This window comes from Pygocentrus nattereri, chromosome 8 (assembly GCF_015220715.1).
Source record: "Pygocentrus nattereri isolate fPygNat1 chromosome 8, fPygNat1.pri, whole genome shotgun sequence".
Lineage (NCBI taxonomy): Eukaryota > Metazoa > Chordata > Actinopteri > Characiformes > Serrasalmidae > Pygocentrus > Pygocentrus nattereri.
The window spans coordinates 24,581,836-24,598,101 of NC_051218.1; the positions used below are offsets into that span (position 1 = coordinate 24,581,836).

General features: G+C 37.5%; 1 protein-coding gene and 1 long non-coding RNA gene across 2 annotated transcripts in view; both read left to right on the forward strand.

Moving 5' to 3' along the window:
• Positions 1-14,035: 14,035 nt before the first annotated feature.
• LOC119263810 lies at positions 14,036-14,446 on the forward strand. Its single transcript, XR_005130538.1, has 3 exons — positions 14,036-14,080; positions 14,191-14,283; positions 14,375-14,446. It is a non-coding gene; the product is annotated as an uncharacterized LOC119263810 (long non-coding RNA).
• A 1,049-nt stretch (positions 14,447-15,495) lies between these two features.
• Positions 15,496-16,266, forward strand: part of glra4a (glycine receptor, alpha 4a) — a 62,894-nt gene continuing 62,123 nt past the window's right edge. The window contains exons 1-4 of the mRNA XM_017698293.2: positions 15,496-15,586; positions 15,685-15,801; positions 15,909-15,994; positions 16,085-16,243. The gene's annotated coding sequence lies outside the window, so the exon portion shown is untranslated. The remainder of the gene's footprint in view (positions 15,587-15,684; positions 15,802-15,908; positions 15,995-16,084; positions 16,244-16,266) is intronic.

A 16,266-nucleotide genomic window follows, 5' to 3' on the forward strand; every position in this document is an offset into this window, starting at 1 on the left:
AATTTTGTCTAGGATTATTCTCTATGACCTCCTAAATTTAGTCCTAACTGAACTTGCAATGGTGACTAAACATATATCAAATGATGTTTCTGTAATGTGGCCCCAAGATCACAATTAAGTCTTCTGTTTCCATGAAATCGTATTTTATGACACTCCCACATTACCTGAACATGTTAAATAAAGTGGGGCAGTATTGTTCAGGTGAAGTGGGAGAGGCTTTTTAGGGTTTATTCATGCTAAATTTGCTTTAACAAAATGTTATGCTTCTTAACTGAAAAGATAATTGGTGTTTTTAAGCATAATTGATAAAATTATTTTGCAGCCAATATTCCAGGCTGTAACTAGCTAGTCTGAGAGACAGATATAAAATCTGCAACATAAATAAACATTTTTAACCTGTGTGAAGCTGACACATACTGATGAATAATGGCACCAAAAGAGATAGGAAAAAGACAGAGACAAGCAAGATAGTAAAACAAGTAAAACAGAGCGAGACAGATGAGGGAAAGAAGAGACGTAGTAATCAAGATCAGTCAGGGAAGAAGAAAGGGTAGGAAAAAAAGAACAAAAAGGATGATATTAGCTCTGTTTTTCAGAATCAGAATCAGAATCTGTAATCAGCAGTTGTTACAGTTGCAACTATTTATGTAAAAGAATAAACACTTTAATAATTTAAAACAAAGATATAGAGAAATTTGCAATATGTACACAAGATTTAAGTTCGTAAGTTCTTTCATGAAGCAAAACAAATTTTATTGAAGGAATTCATTGTTCAAAATTTTATTAGCTATAAGCTGAAATGAAAATGACCGGCACATTTGTTGATATTGTCATGTTAGAGGGTCTACTCTATTGCAAAAAAAAAACCCTACAACATAAAAGTTATATTCTTAATGGTACAAAGTTAGAAAGAAGTCTTTTAGATAGAATTGTTTGAGATTGATATGTTATATTTCTCACCAAGTAACCGATGATATGCACAGCTGACAAAGAAACACCAAATCAAAGTAAATGTAAATTACAGCTACAGGGGAAAACAAACAAAAAAAATAAACGATTAACTGCATATCTTAATAATCTCGATTGAAAAAGTTAGCAATTAGACTCACTGTCAATACAACTCACTATCAGTACACCTCTCCCACATTACCTGAGTTCAATCTGGTATTTTTTGGACAAATTAAATGAATAATTATGTAATTAGGATCACAAATACATCCTGTGATATTCTGGGGCTGTCTCACATGCACAGCATATTGTCGCTGTCCGAAGAAAATTAAGCATCTCCAAAATAGTAACTTCACAGGAGAGGGCAAAAACATTCTTTACTTTCAATGCAAGTTAGTCAATGCAAGTTAAAATATGTCTTGCTACTAAAACACTGCAATTTCCCCCTGGGATCAATAAAGTTCTATCTATCTATTGGTCCAATCATCAACTTGAAATTTTCACACACTGTAAAGGACAGTTGCTGAGCTGAATGATGCAGAAAAATAAAAATTGTGAAAAAAAATGGAGATACATTTTTCATTGGACTGCTACAATATTTAAGATCAGCCCATAGATTTTCAATGATCAGTGATGATCAGGAGAATATGAGGGCTATTCAAAAAGCTGAAGTATCCCTAGGTTATAGAAGTATGTATTAAAACGTTAGGCCTGCTGAGGGGCCCTGGCCATAAAGGTACAATTACCACCTCGCACACAAAAAACACGTCAAATTTATTTGTATAGCGCTTTTTATAACTGATGTCACAAAACAGCTTCACGGAATTCCAGTAAAGACAAAGTTTTAACATGAATGTAAAAAACCCCAGGTGAGCAAGACAGGGGCAAGGAAAAACTCCCTCAGAGCTGAGGAAGAAACCTTGGGAGGAACCAAGGCTCTCAAGGGGGGACCCATCCTCCTCTGGTCAAACTACCTACAAAGTTATTATACTACTAATATTAATAGTAATAGTACCTAGGAGTCCATAAAAACGTCAATGTAGGGTGGGCAGCTAGTCCAAGACAGGTGACAGTAGCTGGGGTGTGGGCAGCTGGTCTGAAGTGGGTAGCAGGAGAGCTCGACAGTCAGTTGTCCTTCAGTGTCCGGCCGGACAGGTGGGCAGACATTTACTCGGAAAAAGGTAGGGAGATGGAATTAGTTTTGTTATGTTTGGGTGTATGTAAAACAGAGAATGTGAACATTTCCAGAGTGTGGCTAAGGACTCCAGCTGATATGACTATGACAGCTTAACTAAAAGGAGAGAACCAGAAGGACACACAGATACAGGAGCACTCAAACAGTTTAGCATCTGTCTGCTCCACTGTCCACAAACCTGAGTGACCACGTGCGAGCAGCAGGACAACAGCACCAGTGTCTCAGTTTACTATAATTCCCTGTGTCCATGGACCCCTGGATTTTGCTGCCTTTACCTACCAATAGCTAAACTGAACAAGTGAGTTTTCAGCCTAGTTTTAAAGACTGAGACTGTGTCTGAGTCACACAGGTATAAGGCATTTCTTATATTGGCAATGTTGTGAAGATGTAAAAAAGCTTTTCCTAGTGATACTGCCTGTGTGTTGATCGAGCCTGTCTCTTGATCGAACACAAATAGACTATGTGCTGTATAGGAGAACTCAATACATCTCTAAGGGAAACCATACTATATTAGAACAAATGAGATTTTTCTTGAAATCCTGCCTTTTTGTTTTTGCTTTACACTTCAACACACACACACACAATGTTTCCAATAGTTTGGAATGCTGTAAACAATGTAAATAAAAACAGAATGCAATAATGTGCAAATCATTCAAATCCTATATTTAATTGAAAATAGTACAAAGACAAAATCTAAATGTTAAAACAAATTTCATTATATGCCCATTGTAACGGAGCTCTCGTCCGTTCCATGCTGTAAGCTATTGTAAGGAACAAAAACACAAGACAACCTCCAAGTTTTAAAGACTCTTTTATTGTTACCCACCCAATAGGTTAAGGGGTTTATAAAATGGAGAACTCATGTTTGGTTAACAAGCATGTTTGGTTAGAGTGAGGGTGAAGCTAGCTTGGTGTGCAGTTCTGTTCGTAAGGCCATAGTTGAAGGCATATTTTTTGATAGGAGTTTGTATCAAGTTGATCAGTTTATTTTGTTTTGTTTTCCCTTTATTTTCATTTTTCTTTTTGAATTAATTATTTTTGGGATTTTGGAACACCGTGCACTTGGAAACTAATTCCATGTCTATATATATATATATATATATATAACTAAACCTAATGGTTACATATATAACGTGAATAACAGAGGACCTAAAACAGAACCTTGTGGTACTCCATATTTCACTTTTGCATAAATAGATGGTACATTAATTGTATGAACTGAAACCGGTCAGTGAGGTAGGATGTGAACCAGGACAACGCTATTCCTGTAATTCCAACGACCTCGGGCTCAGAGAAGGCAACAGCATTTCTGGATCTTTATATATGAGTGTTTATATATGGTTTCTTCCTTGCACGGTAGAGTTTTAACTTGTATTTGTGGATGTAATGAACTGCACCATAGACAATGGTTTTCAGAAATTATCATCACTGTGCATACATCTATATCTGTCAAGATAAAAAAAAATAGGTGAGCAAATTTTTACAAAACTAAACAAATGTGCTATGATTGAATGTGATTGAAGCAGGATTTCAGCACATATAGTAAATGTTACAGGTTTTTCCGTAGAGTAGTACCTGAGGTTTTCACTTCAGCAACAGCAGCTAAGCTCAATCAGAATGTTTCTGAAACCTCCATAACCCAGCCATGTGCCAGGCTAACACTGACATGTCCAAGAGTAAATGTATAGGATGTTTTGCGGTACCTGCTGTGTGCACCACAGTTTGGTGCATTAGCTGCCAAAAAGTAGCCCATCAAACTACATAGCTTATTTATTGGAGTTTTATTCTGTGCATGAAATGGTAAGAAAAGCTAGATTTGTGGGAATAGAAAAGGGTTTAATACTATGCACTCTGCTTTTTATAAAAAATAAATAAATAAATAAATAAAAGCATTTGAAGCTTGTCACAGATGCACAAGCGGTTTATTCTTTACAGTGTTGAAGTTTGGTAAAACATAAGTGAATCTTATTGAAAGCCGCTGAGCTATTCAGCCTACACCTAGTTAAACAAAGCATTTCACTTCATATCAGGGATGTGAGAAGGTGTTTTAGGTTTTGGTAGCATAAAGGTGACATCATGATAAATTCTTTTGTATTTGTTTTTTTAGTTGAATTATTTGGATATGACCTGAACGCAAGAGACAACAGACAAGCACCGTCTCCTCTCTCTTTTGCTAGACAAATTTTATGCAAATGATCAGAGCGTCAACCAGACCGCTGATACAAATAAGTTCCACATCTTGTGTCACACCCATAGTCAACCTACAAGCAAGAGCCAATTAGAATGGTTTATTAAAAAAAGACAAGTGATGGATGTTATTTAATAAATGGGTTGATGTGCACTTTGAACAAGGCTGGAAAAAGCTTAAATATAAACAATACCCTACTATTTCCTGCACAGTTATACTTCTGCACATTTGAGTCAGGGGGCTTTTTAATTATTTCAAATATTGCATGAGGGTGTGGGTGGCCTGAAGGGCCTGCAAGTTATTTCATAGCAACCAGCAAATAGTAAGGGCTTTTTGTTCATCCAATACCCACCTAAGTCCTTGGTCTAAGGGGTGGTCCAAGCCCCTCTGAGGCCCCTGATGTCCTTGGCAGTCATAGGCCCCTGGGCACTGGCCCCATTCCAGCCCAGTCACAGAAATAGCGTACAACTTGTGTTTTAGTGACTTTTTTTAAACACTGTATTGCTACTGCAAATTCTGAACATATGCAAGTTAAATAAAATAAAAATTCACATGCGGACCGTTGCTATGCGTAAAGTAAGGTCTGTTCTTTAATATGCAAGATATCAAAACCATAAAGTATTAGACTGACAATTCAAATCTATGTTTGATTCATTTATTGTATTCCAAAAGAAAACGCCCTTAAGGCAATGCTGGCTCCACTGCAGTAGCACTACATCAGCGCAGTTGAAATGTACACAAAAGCAAAACCTATAGCTACTTGGCTGGTTGATCAGCACAAAAGCTACAAATACTACAGCAAAGGTAATGGCTGTTGTGCAGGATTATGGCTGCTCGAACATCGAACCACATTACACCAAATCCAGTCATTGGCATTTTTCCTATGTAGCACTACACAGCATGGTAGCAACTCATTCACAAGTTAACTGATGATAATGGGATATGACATTAGCCATTACCACAGACATTTAAACATCTGATATGAGTCCTGTATATTTTTTTTATTGTACAGACAAATACCATGACACTGTTAGAGTGGACAAACGCACAAGTAACATAACTAATGCATACAGGACATAACTAAAGCAAACAGGACAAAACAATACTGACCCACTGGTTCTATGAAACAAAAATAAGTCAATATTGCCCACCTGTTGCTTCAAACAAGCAACAAGCAAGCTCCTTATTCCTTTCCATGATGTTCAACTCTTCCTTAAAGCTGAAGTCAGCTTTTTCACCAGCTTCAAATTTTCACATCCATCTTAAATGAGACAGCAGTTACATTCAAGGGCAGAATGGAAGTCACATCATTTAAGGTGGAATGCGAAAATGTGAATAGGGAGCCAGCTTCTGCTTGATCGACTTTAAGAAAGATCCAGTAAAGGAATATTTGGCAGCCTCGTCAACTTCGAGGAAGATTTGGTGGAATATTTGGAGAATATTTCACCTGAATGTGCATTGTGCTTTGTCTCTTGGGGAAGACAGAGCAAAATGAGGGGAGGGTCAACTGGCTATGAAAATACAGAAAAACTAACACACACAGAGGGTGCAACTTCATTCTCTGTTCAGGACCCCATTATTATACTATATCTTTACATAAAAAAATAATTGATGCCATGTTGATTTTTAAAATGTCAGTTGCAGTACCTTTGAAATGCAGACAGATTAATAACTTCCCTGATTCCCTGAGGCATAATTGATGATTGATTGAGGGCTCGGCAATCGGTCGTCCTTCAGTGTCCAGCCGGACATATGGGTGATTGTATACTCGGAAAGAAAGCAGGAAGATGGAATTAGTTTTATTCTATCTGTTTGTACATAAACAGGGAATGTAAACATTTCCAGAGTGTGGCTAATGACTCCAGCAGATCTGACTATGATCAGCTTAACTAAAAGGAGAGAACCAGAAGGACACACTGACACGGCAGCACTCTGAAACAGTTTGGCATCCCTCCGCTCCACCGTCCACAAACTTGAGTGACCGCGTGCGAGCAGCGGGACGACAGCACCAGCGTCTCAGTTTACTATAATTCCCTGTGTCCATTGGCCCCTGGACCTGCTGCCTTTATCTAAGGGGGAACATTAGCTACCAAAAGCTAAACTGAACAAGTGAGTTTTCAGCCTAGTCTTAAAGATTGAGACTGTGTCTGAGTCCCGAACAGTTTCTGGAAGATCATTCCAGAGTTTGGGGGCTTTATAAGAAAAAGCTCTTCCCCCAGCTGAAACCTTCTGAATTCTGGGGACTATTAATAAGCCAGCACTCTATGATCTGAGTGGTCGTGATGCCTCATAATGAGAAACAAGGTCTTGTAAGTACTCGGGAGCAAGACCATGTAAGTCAATAAAAGGATTTTAGAATCAATACGGAATTTAATAAGCAGCCAATGAAGTGATGATAGCACTGGACTAATATGCTCAAATTTTCTAGTTTTAGTGAGGACCCTGGCTGTGGCGTTTTGGACTAGTTGGAGTTTGTTTAAATTCCTGCTCGTGCATCCTGACAGTAGCGCGTTACAGTAGTCTAGCCTAGAAGTAATAAAAGCGTGTACTAGTGTTTCTGCATCACACAGGGATAGGGCATTTCTTATCTTGGCAATGTTATGAAGATGTAGAAAAGCTGTCCTAGTGATGCTGCCTATCTATTGATCGAATGATAAATCTGAATCTATCATAATGCCAAGATTTTTTGCTGCTGATACAGGTGTGGCTGGAAAGTCGGCGAGATTTAATATTAAATCTGGTAATTTACTTCTTGCTAATTTTGGACCCAGAAGGAGAACCTCTATTTTGTTTCTGTTTAATAGGAGGAAGTTACGTGACATCCAGCCTTTCACGTCTTTTACACAGTCCTCTATTTTCTTTAACCTGTATTTGTCATCAGGCTTGGCTGATATGTACAGTTGAGTATCGTCTGCATAACAATGAAAGTTTACGCCATGGTTACTTATAACTGTGCCTAACGGTAACATGTATAGTGTAAATAATAATGAAAATAACCATTCCTTGGCTATGCCTCTGCTCAGTGTTCTTTAAAATGACCCATAGATACCATGTTTATAATTCACATTTTAACCTATTAAATAAGCCAATTCATCAAGAATACAATACGAAAGCTCCATCAGAGGTAGCTGAAAACTGAATTTATCTTAAATCCTCTTTCTGCATCATGCTGTCAGAAACAGAGTGACCCCTGCTGGAGCAGGAGCTTTTTCTCCCTTGCAGTGGCAATCGAGGAGAGGCAAAGCAAGTTTATTTATATGTGGGTGCAAGCGGCAGCGCTAGTCCCCTTATGAGCCCAAACTATCCGAATACGCCACTCTCAATTAAGGGATGAGAGCAACCTACGAGTTAAAATTACATAAAGAATGGACTGTTATATACGAACACCATTTACTGTTTTCCCCCATGAGGTCTGTTCAAATAAATGAACATCAGATGGCAGATGTACAATAAAACTTTATTTATTTATTTTTTTAATCAAACAATTTCAAAAGCTTAACGTCAATCATGTTCCATCCGTAAATCTTAAACATACGTGGCTAGTACAACCTTCAAATGATTCCCAAACATTTAAGGACTACCCACTGCATTTAAAGCAAAATCACTCCACCACAAGTGACAAACAAACAGAAAACACAAGCAACCAATAAACCACAACAAAAACACAAATCCTCAATCCCAATGCAAGACTCACTCGTTATACCAATGGGTTTTAACTTTATCAACAATGGAAATGGTAGGTTGCAATATGGAAGAATTTATAGTTTTATAATTCTAATTTAAAAGACAAAGTTAAAACATACAAAGCTCTTATTTAAATACCAACAGTAATAGCAGGCCAAAATAAAAGAAATTACAATGACTTCCAGAAAAATAAAGAAACCAAACCATAAAGCAACTGGTCAAAGACAAACAGTGGCTAGTGCTTAGCCATTTACATGCTCCTGTTGAAAAGGAAAAAGACAACTATTAGAACCTCCATTCAGGCTACGCCTCTGACGCTACAGCACATCTTATACCTGTGCAGTTTAACAGCCCCTATAATCAGCAGCAGCTATTTACCACCTGGATACCCTCCCAGCATCCCAGGAGCACAAAGAACCACCAAGGAGATTAAAAAAAAAAAAAAAACAAAAAAAAACATTACAGAAGTAAATAAAATAACTAGCCAAATAGAAATAAACTAAAAGCAACCCCTAACATACTCCAATAACATCAGCAGCAGCACTAGTCACATGAAACCTATTATGGGCACCCAGAAGCTACAAGTTATAGCTTATAAAAAACATTTCAATAAAGTAAACTAAAAATAAACACCTAAATATATACATATATTTTAAAAAGCTTACTTATTAAACCCTGATTAGAGTCATCTGAAAACAGCTTTCAAGTATTTACACTGGAAACAGCACTGGTCACCCAAGGCCTTCACTGACTTCCCACTTGCTCTAGTTAACAAAATAACATAAAACATCTCGTGGTAGACAAGTAACCAGTAGGAGTTGTAGCCGAGAGGTTGCTGTGCCGTCCCACTTGCCGGAAGTACGGGACAGCGGCCCCTGTGCCAGTACACACAACGGAACAGAGGCCCCTGTGCCGGTACACACAGCGGAACAGAGGCCCCTGTGCTGGTACACACAGCGGAACAGCGGCTGCCCCAGTAGATTTATGTTGAAACACATCAATTCACAAGCCATGTCACGTTGTACCAATTATATTTTAGACTGTATATGTTGTATTTTTACATTTTACTATGTGAAATATGGGTTTAAATGCAGTTCCAGAAAGTGAAGTGGGTATTTGTCTCGGTTTTCCCCCAAATATAAATGGAGATTTAAGCTAGTTTAAAAAGTTTTAACATATGAAAAGTATATTAAATGCATTTATATAACAGTTCTGCCCACACAATCTATTAAAAAGCCTTACATGTGTCTTTTTTCATCTCACAGCATGCTTTTCTTACGGTTGTGGTCAGTTTCCCTGTACAGGGATTGAGTCTAGCCCTAGACTCCTGTTTTCCATTTAAAGGAATTGCAGTCCAAACCTACTCTTAATCCCTCTCTGGGAAACCGTGTATGATTCTGCTCAACGCTGTTTGCTGGTAAAGATAATGTTTGCTTTACAGCTATAACTTGTCGTTAATAAACTATCCTTGACGTCACAGTCATGATGCTCTGCAACCCCAACAAACACCACATGATTTTTCTCATTGTAAAGCATGAACCAGGCGCTAGCATACTGTATGTTGGATGTAAATGTATATATATAATAAGTGTTTAATGAAACAAAAAGGTTTACACCAAAGTTTAAACTGAGTTGAGTCACATGATTGTACAGGCTATGTCAGCTTTGTGATCATGTCAGGTAAGGCGTAGTCCAACGTAACTAATCTGTTTAGCCTGTTAGACTATATTTTTATGTATATGTAATGTTTGTATAATTAGACTATACTGACATTGATTATCGGGGAAACAGGAAAAAGTACCGAATTTGCATCAGTGACAGAACTGAAAAAAAAAGCAAACACTTGTCAAACACAATGCCCCTACTGCAAGAAGACGACAATCTGCTCGGAAAGACATCTTTGGTCTAAACATTTGAGATTTGCCATATATTATGCAGATAAAAATGAAGGTAAGCATTGAATCACGTTTTTTGTAATATTTACCTTTATACTGTTTGCTATGAGAGTTACATTAGAGAGGATCTCCAAACATGTAAACCGTTTTATGTTTCATGTTTACGTTTCTGTAAATTTGATTGGTTTATGTGTTAATACAAGTAAGGTAACTTTATTTTGAGCAGTGCTTTACAGATTAAATATTAAACAGACTCTCCGTAACATCAACACGATATCAATGATATGGTGGTTGGTTAGTGTAGTGGTTAACACCTTTGCCTTCTACGCTGTAGACTGGGGTTCAATCCCCAACCAGGGCAAGCACCCTACACTATACCAATAAGAGTCCTTGGGCAAGACTCCTAACACCACCTTGGCCTGCCTGTGTAAAATGATCAAATTGTAAGTCGCTCTGGATAAGAGCGTCAGCCAAATGCCATAAATGTAAATGTAATGATGTAGCACAAGTGAATCATCTCAATACTTTGAGTAGATTATTGACATTTTAATTAACTACATGTTTTTTTTTATCTGTCAAATTCAGTTGTTTCTCACTTTAAGTGACAAAGTTTATATTTGTAGATGTTAACCTGAAAACTCACTGAACATGTAACAGATCTAATACACACCATCTCAACATACTAAACAAGCAGTTACAGACACACCGCTGACACCATTCTGTAACTGAATCTTAACTGGATTAGCTTTTACTTTTATACCTAAAAAAACATGGGTAAAAAAAGGCAAGGTGGCCAACACAGATATTAATGAAGATTACATTCTAGATTTGATTGAAAGAAAAAAAAAAAGGTTTGAGTATACATATTTAAACAATATTCATTTAAATATCTAGATTATGATAATGAAAATGATATGATTAAGAAATGTGTGCTTCATCTTTCCATAGGTACAGAAATCAGAACTTGTCTCAGCTTGCGAAGCACTGGGTGTTTCAACAGAGGGAACAAGAGAGGACATCCTGAACCGGCTAAAGAACTCCTACTCTACAAAGACATTTATCCAGAAATGTTTGTGAAATTGCAGAAAGCTGGGGGTAAGTGTAATATAAAATCAATAAATATGGCATTATACACAAAATGTTTTAGTAAGTATTGTATGGATCCGTGTCTTTTTTTTTAGGTGACGTATTACATGTCTCTTGTCAACATTCAATTGTTTATTACTGCTCCCCTTTGTGGTGGCAAGAGTCTGCAGGGGACCATGCTGATGCCCTCCTGAGCTTTCAGCACCCCCCAAATGTTTACATTTGTGACCTAGCAGGCCGTGTAGCAAGACACCTCAATAACAGGACAGAAAACAAGGTTTTTTTCAGCCATACAATGGAAAACTTTGTGAAACTACAGAAGAGAATATTGAAAAGGCATTAAAGAAAACATTACAGATTTCGCTTCCATGGCTTACTGTTAGTCAGTTTAAAGGCATCAAAGAGATGGACTGTACTGCTGTGCATTCAAGACCCCATCCAGTGACAGGAACTAATGAATACTACAGCCTCTATGATCGATTTAACCAGAAAAATCAAAAACGCCCAGAAGAGAGACTGAGAAGTCTAGATCTTGTTCCAGAGCTTCGCTCCACTGTAAACACAGCAGTGGCAGAGCAACTTAATCGAGAACTGGCCTCAAGTCAGTACTTTCTTTTGTGACCGGTCTCCGACACCCCCTTACATGCAATAGACTAGACTACGCCACCCAAATTTACTGGGTAGGGGATCCCACACTTAGGCACTCAACTAAATGAGTAAAACAAACTGTGTCACAATTGAACAATGTTTATTTAGTGTGACAATTAAGCAACAAGAATAAAAAAAAAATAAATTAAAAACACAACTGCTAGCGCTGGTTCAGAGTAGCAAATGTGTGGGTACCGTAAAATATCTTTGCCGGTGGTTAGCCTCAGTCAACATAGATGAATAATGCCATAACTTCAATGGTGGAATCTATACAATAGTTTAACGCTTAATAGCCGTCATCAAATAAAAAGAAACAAAAACACTGGATAAAAAAATAAATAAATAAACAAATAAATGTGTTCAAAGAAAACCAAACACCCCACACAAAGTAATTACCAAGGAATAATCTCACTTCCAGTGCTACAAATTCACAATCTCTAATTGAAAATAATAATACAAAACATAATAGTGCAAAATTCTGCAGCACGGATTCTCACATACACTAAAAAATCTGAGCACATTACTCCTGTTCTTCAGAGACTTCATTGGCTGCCCATTACTTTACGTATTCACTATAAAATTCTACTTCTCACATTCAAGGCACTTCATGGCCTGGCTCCTGCATACTTACTCGACCTTCTAATACCCTACAAGCCCACTCGTAACCTCAGGTCTTCGGAAGCAGGCCTTCTAGTGGTCCCTAGGTTCAGGCTCAGCTCTATGGGTGGTCGTTCCTTCAGTGTTGCGGCCCCCTTGCTCTGGAACTCTCTGCCTCTCTCTCTTCGCTCTACCTCTTCTCTTTCTCACTGCAAATTTTATTGAAATCTCATCTTTTTCTCCTTCATTTTTCTCCTGCATCTTCCTTGGGCCTTGTGTAATGTGATATGCATTTTGTAAAGCGACCTTGGGTTTTGTGTAAAGGCGCTATATAATTTCAACTTATTATTATTATAATAATCAATATACAAAACTCCAATTCCGGCTAAGTGTAACTATAAATAGATCGACAATGCCACCAGGGCATAGAGAGAACCACAGCACATTCACAAAAGACACTAATTCCACCACATTCACTTGTACATATATAAAACACACACTCTTGCTACTATTTGGCAGTGAAGTACAATATTAAATTATATAAAAAGTATCCAAATGTTTAATCCAGCGGATCAGTGATAATCAATTATTTCAGAAGACATTTAAAACAAAACAGTGGGAAAAACAGTGGCCTGCAGTTCACCAGGCCTTGGTCCTCTGAGTAATATCCACTTGCTTCTGCTTCCCAAGCTCAAACAATGCAGTCACTGTTGCTCCACACGGTTTAGAGTTGGCTGGAAACCCTCTCTCTCGTCTGGCTGGAACCACACGTTAAACCAATGCTGTCGTGCTAGGGCTGTACCCTATTAAAATACATTGCCTTTAGGTCCAAAACATGCCATTTAAACACAGAAATGAGACCAAACGGAGACCTACCAACCTCAATTCCTCCAGCAGCAGCGTGCACTCCCAACATACATGCTCCCGTATACCCAAACAGAAGTGGAGCAACAATTAATTACCGGGACTTTTATTGAGCTCACCTGGCGTCCTGTGATGCCTCAGAGTAACAAGAGCTATCTCAATTCCAGCAGAGGGTAGCCTAAGCTCCTTACCGGCAGCCCTACCACACTTTGCATTATGAAGGACAGGCATTTCATGTTTTCCTTGAGACTTATGTTCCACCTACATAATCAGAAGGTAAATCAGAAATTCAAAGAAGACATGATGAGAATTGCATTGGACCCATTAGAAGTAGACAGCAGTGGAAGACTTGGTATTTCTGGAACAGGTTTGTGTAACTGTTATTTGCATTTCATAATTTGAATCAATAAAAATTGAGGAAATACTGAAGTATTGTTTAAATTATAATAGGCAGCAATCAAGAAAGAAGGGGTAAAGGAAGGTATGGAAATTAAAGGATTGCCCCTAGAAGAAGAAAACAGCAAGACCTGGCAGCATTTTTCAGTTGGTCTTTTTCCAATTAACCAATCAAATGAGGTACATTAACTTTTTGTTAAATAAATTTAAAAAGTAAGCAAAACAGAATGTATAACTATGTAACTGTCTGTTAAAATGTTGTAATATTTATAATGTTCAGGAAAAATTAGCAGTCCTTTTTGCTGAAGAAAAAGAGGAGCAACTGACCACAATAAGGATTGCAAACTCAACAGCCAAGCTTCATGATCTGAAAAGTTTGTGCCCCCCTGAAATAATGTGCACTGAGTAACGGTCAACTGGAAAAGTCAGAATGTCTTGGCTGACAGCGTGAGCATTAATCTCACAAGCACATTTTATGACAATAGAAAACAACTTTAAGATCAAAGAATGAACTCTAAGCTTTCTTTTTTACAGGTAGTAGACACAAGACTTTCTCAGTTGGTGGAAGGAACAGAAATTGTAAATTGTTCTTATTTAAATATTACTGCTAGTTAATATTAATAATAATAATAATAATAATAATAAGTTTAAAAAAAATTTAAATTATGCTAAATGTGATTTTATTCCAGGTCATCCTTATTCCAACGTTTAATTTTATACTCTGGTGGAGAGACTGGCAAAAGAACAAAGCCATTCAAGATGTGCATTTAAAATGCATAAAGGTATTCTCTGAAAAGTGTCAATATTGACTGCATACCCTGTGAAGTTCTGTACTGCATTTTCCAATAAATCCGTACTTCATTTTAATTGTAGGAAGTAAAGGAAAACTCAAAAGTGCTCATTCCCCGTGTTGTTGGACACAAAACCCCAGAATCTGGAAACCACTTTATTTTGTGGGTGAGTATAGTTGTTTGGAAAAAGAGAAGTGGTATTATGTGTTTTTAACAGAAGTCTTGGCCCTGATAACAAAAATAATTTTTACTTTTATTGTTGTTAGGTTGGGTGGCACGGTGGCGTGGTGGGTAGCGCTGTCGCCTCACAGCAAGGAGGGCCTGGGTTCAATTCCCCAACCGGACGACCAGGTTCTCCCCGTGTCTGCATGGGTTTCCTCCGGGTTCCCCGGTTTCCTCCCACAGTCCAAAGACATGCAGTGAGGCCAATTGGACGTGCTGAATTGCCCCTAGGTGTGTGTGTGAGTGACTGTCTGTGTCTGTCTGTCTGCCCGTCGATGGACTGGCGACCTGTCCAGGGTGTATCCTGCCTTCCGCCCGAAGACTGCTGGGATAGGCTCCAGCACGACCCTGACGGAGAAGCGGCTTGGAAAATGGATGGATGGATGGATGGATGTTTTTAGGTCTTTGATGGTCTGACATCTGAAATCAGACTGTATGATTCTTTGGGGAAAAACAAAACAACTGAAGCCCAGGACATGGAATTGTTATGGTACATATTTTTATGTCTACCTTAATAAGAGAACATAGCTACATATTTCTATTTTTTCTAGATCTTGTTTATTGTATATTATTTGGTACAGCCGTTTAACTACTTCTGTTTATATACTGTATTATAAAATGAAATATGACTAGACTGAATTCTAATGCATTATAATGCAGGTGTAGACTGATTGTTCATAAGCTTTGTTAATATTAACTAAAGATGCATAGATCCCAGTCGTCAACAGAGTATGTTACTAATAGTTTAAGCTTGAATAATTTAAGCTTTAAGTTTAATCATATTTAGCCAATGTCTTTAAAAATGGTTGCAACAACTTTTTCCGACAGATTCATCTGCTGCATCCACAATCTAGAATGTTGTTTTTAATATATATATATATATATATATATATATATATATATATATATATATATATATATATATATATATATATATATATTTATTTATTTTTATTTTTTTTTTCCCAGTAATGCATTTCAGAACATTTGGGACTTGGGCACTTGGACAATAAAGAGTCCAGCCCAATGGAAGCAGTCTGATTCAGATAACTGTGGGGTATTTGTTTGCACAGTAAGTATCTATCAATACACACACACACACACACACACACACATACACATATATATATATATATGAATAAGAATAAGTTATATTCTATGTAAACACAGATGGCCGAACTGGAAGTTAGAAGAATCAAAGCTGCAAATGAGACTCTGTTTCAAAAACAGTGACTTCACCTGCGTAGATATCATGCAGCTGCATTAGCAGCAGAAGCTGTTCTGCCAGTAAGTTGATGATTTATTTATTTATTAATTTATAAAATCAGCATCTTCTATTAAAATGTCAACTTGTGTGAGTGACAACACTATATTTTAATTATTGTTTATTATAGAGACTCGCAACACATGATACAGATTGCTTGGCTAGCAAAATTTATGCATGCACGTAGCAGAGCTTGACTGGACATAGAGCAGAGAGGTACATTGTACATACTCCTCAACAATATTTTCATTCAAACGTTCGTAAAACCATTGTTCTGACTAATTTAATTGTTGTGAACTGGTATAGATCCCTATATCCAGATGTTTCTAAATTCACCTGGGTACAGTGTGAAGTCTGAAAAGTGGTTACATTGTACATTGATTGTGCTGGTGTACAGCAAGAAGACCTCCTGAACAAAAGCTTTAAATGTGGATGCGACAAACCTTACCCTTACCCACATACAAAGTAAGTAACTGCTCCAAGTTATG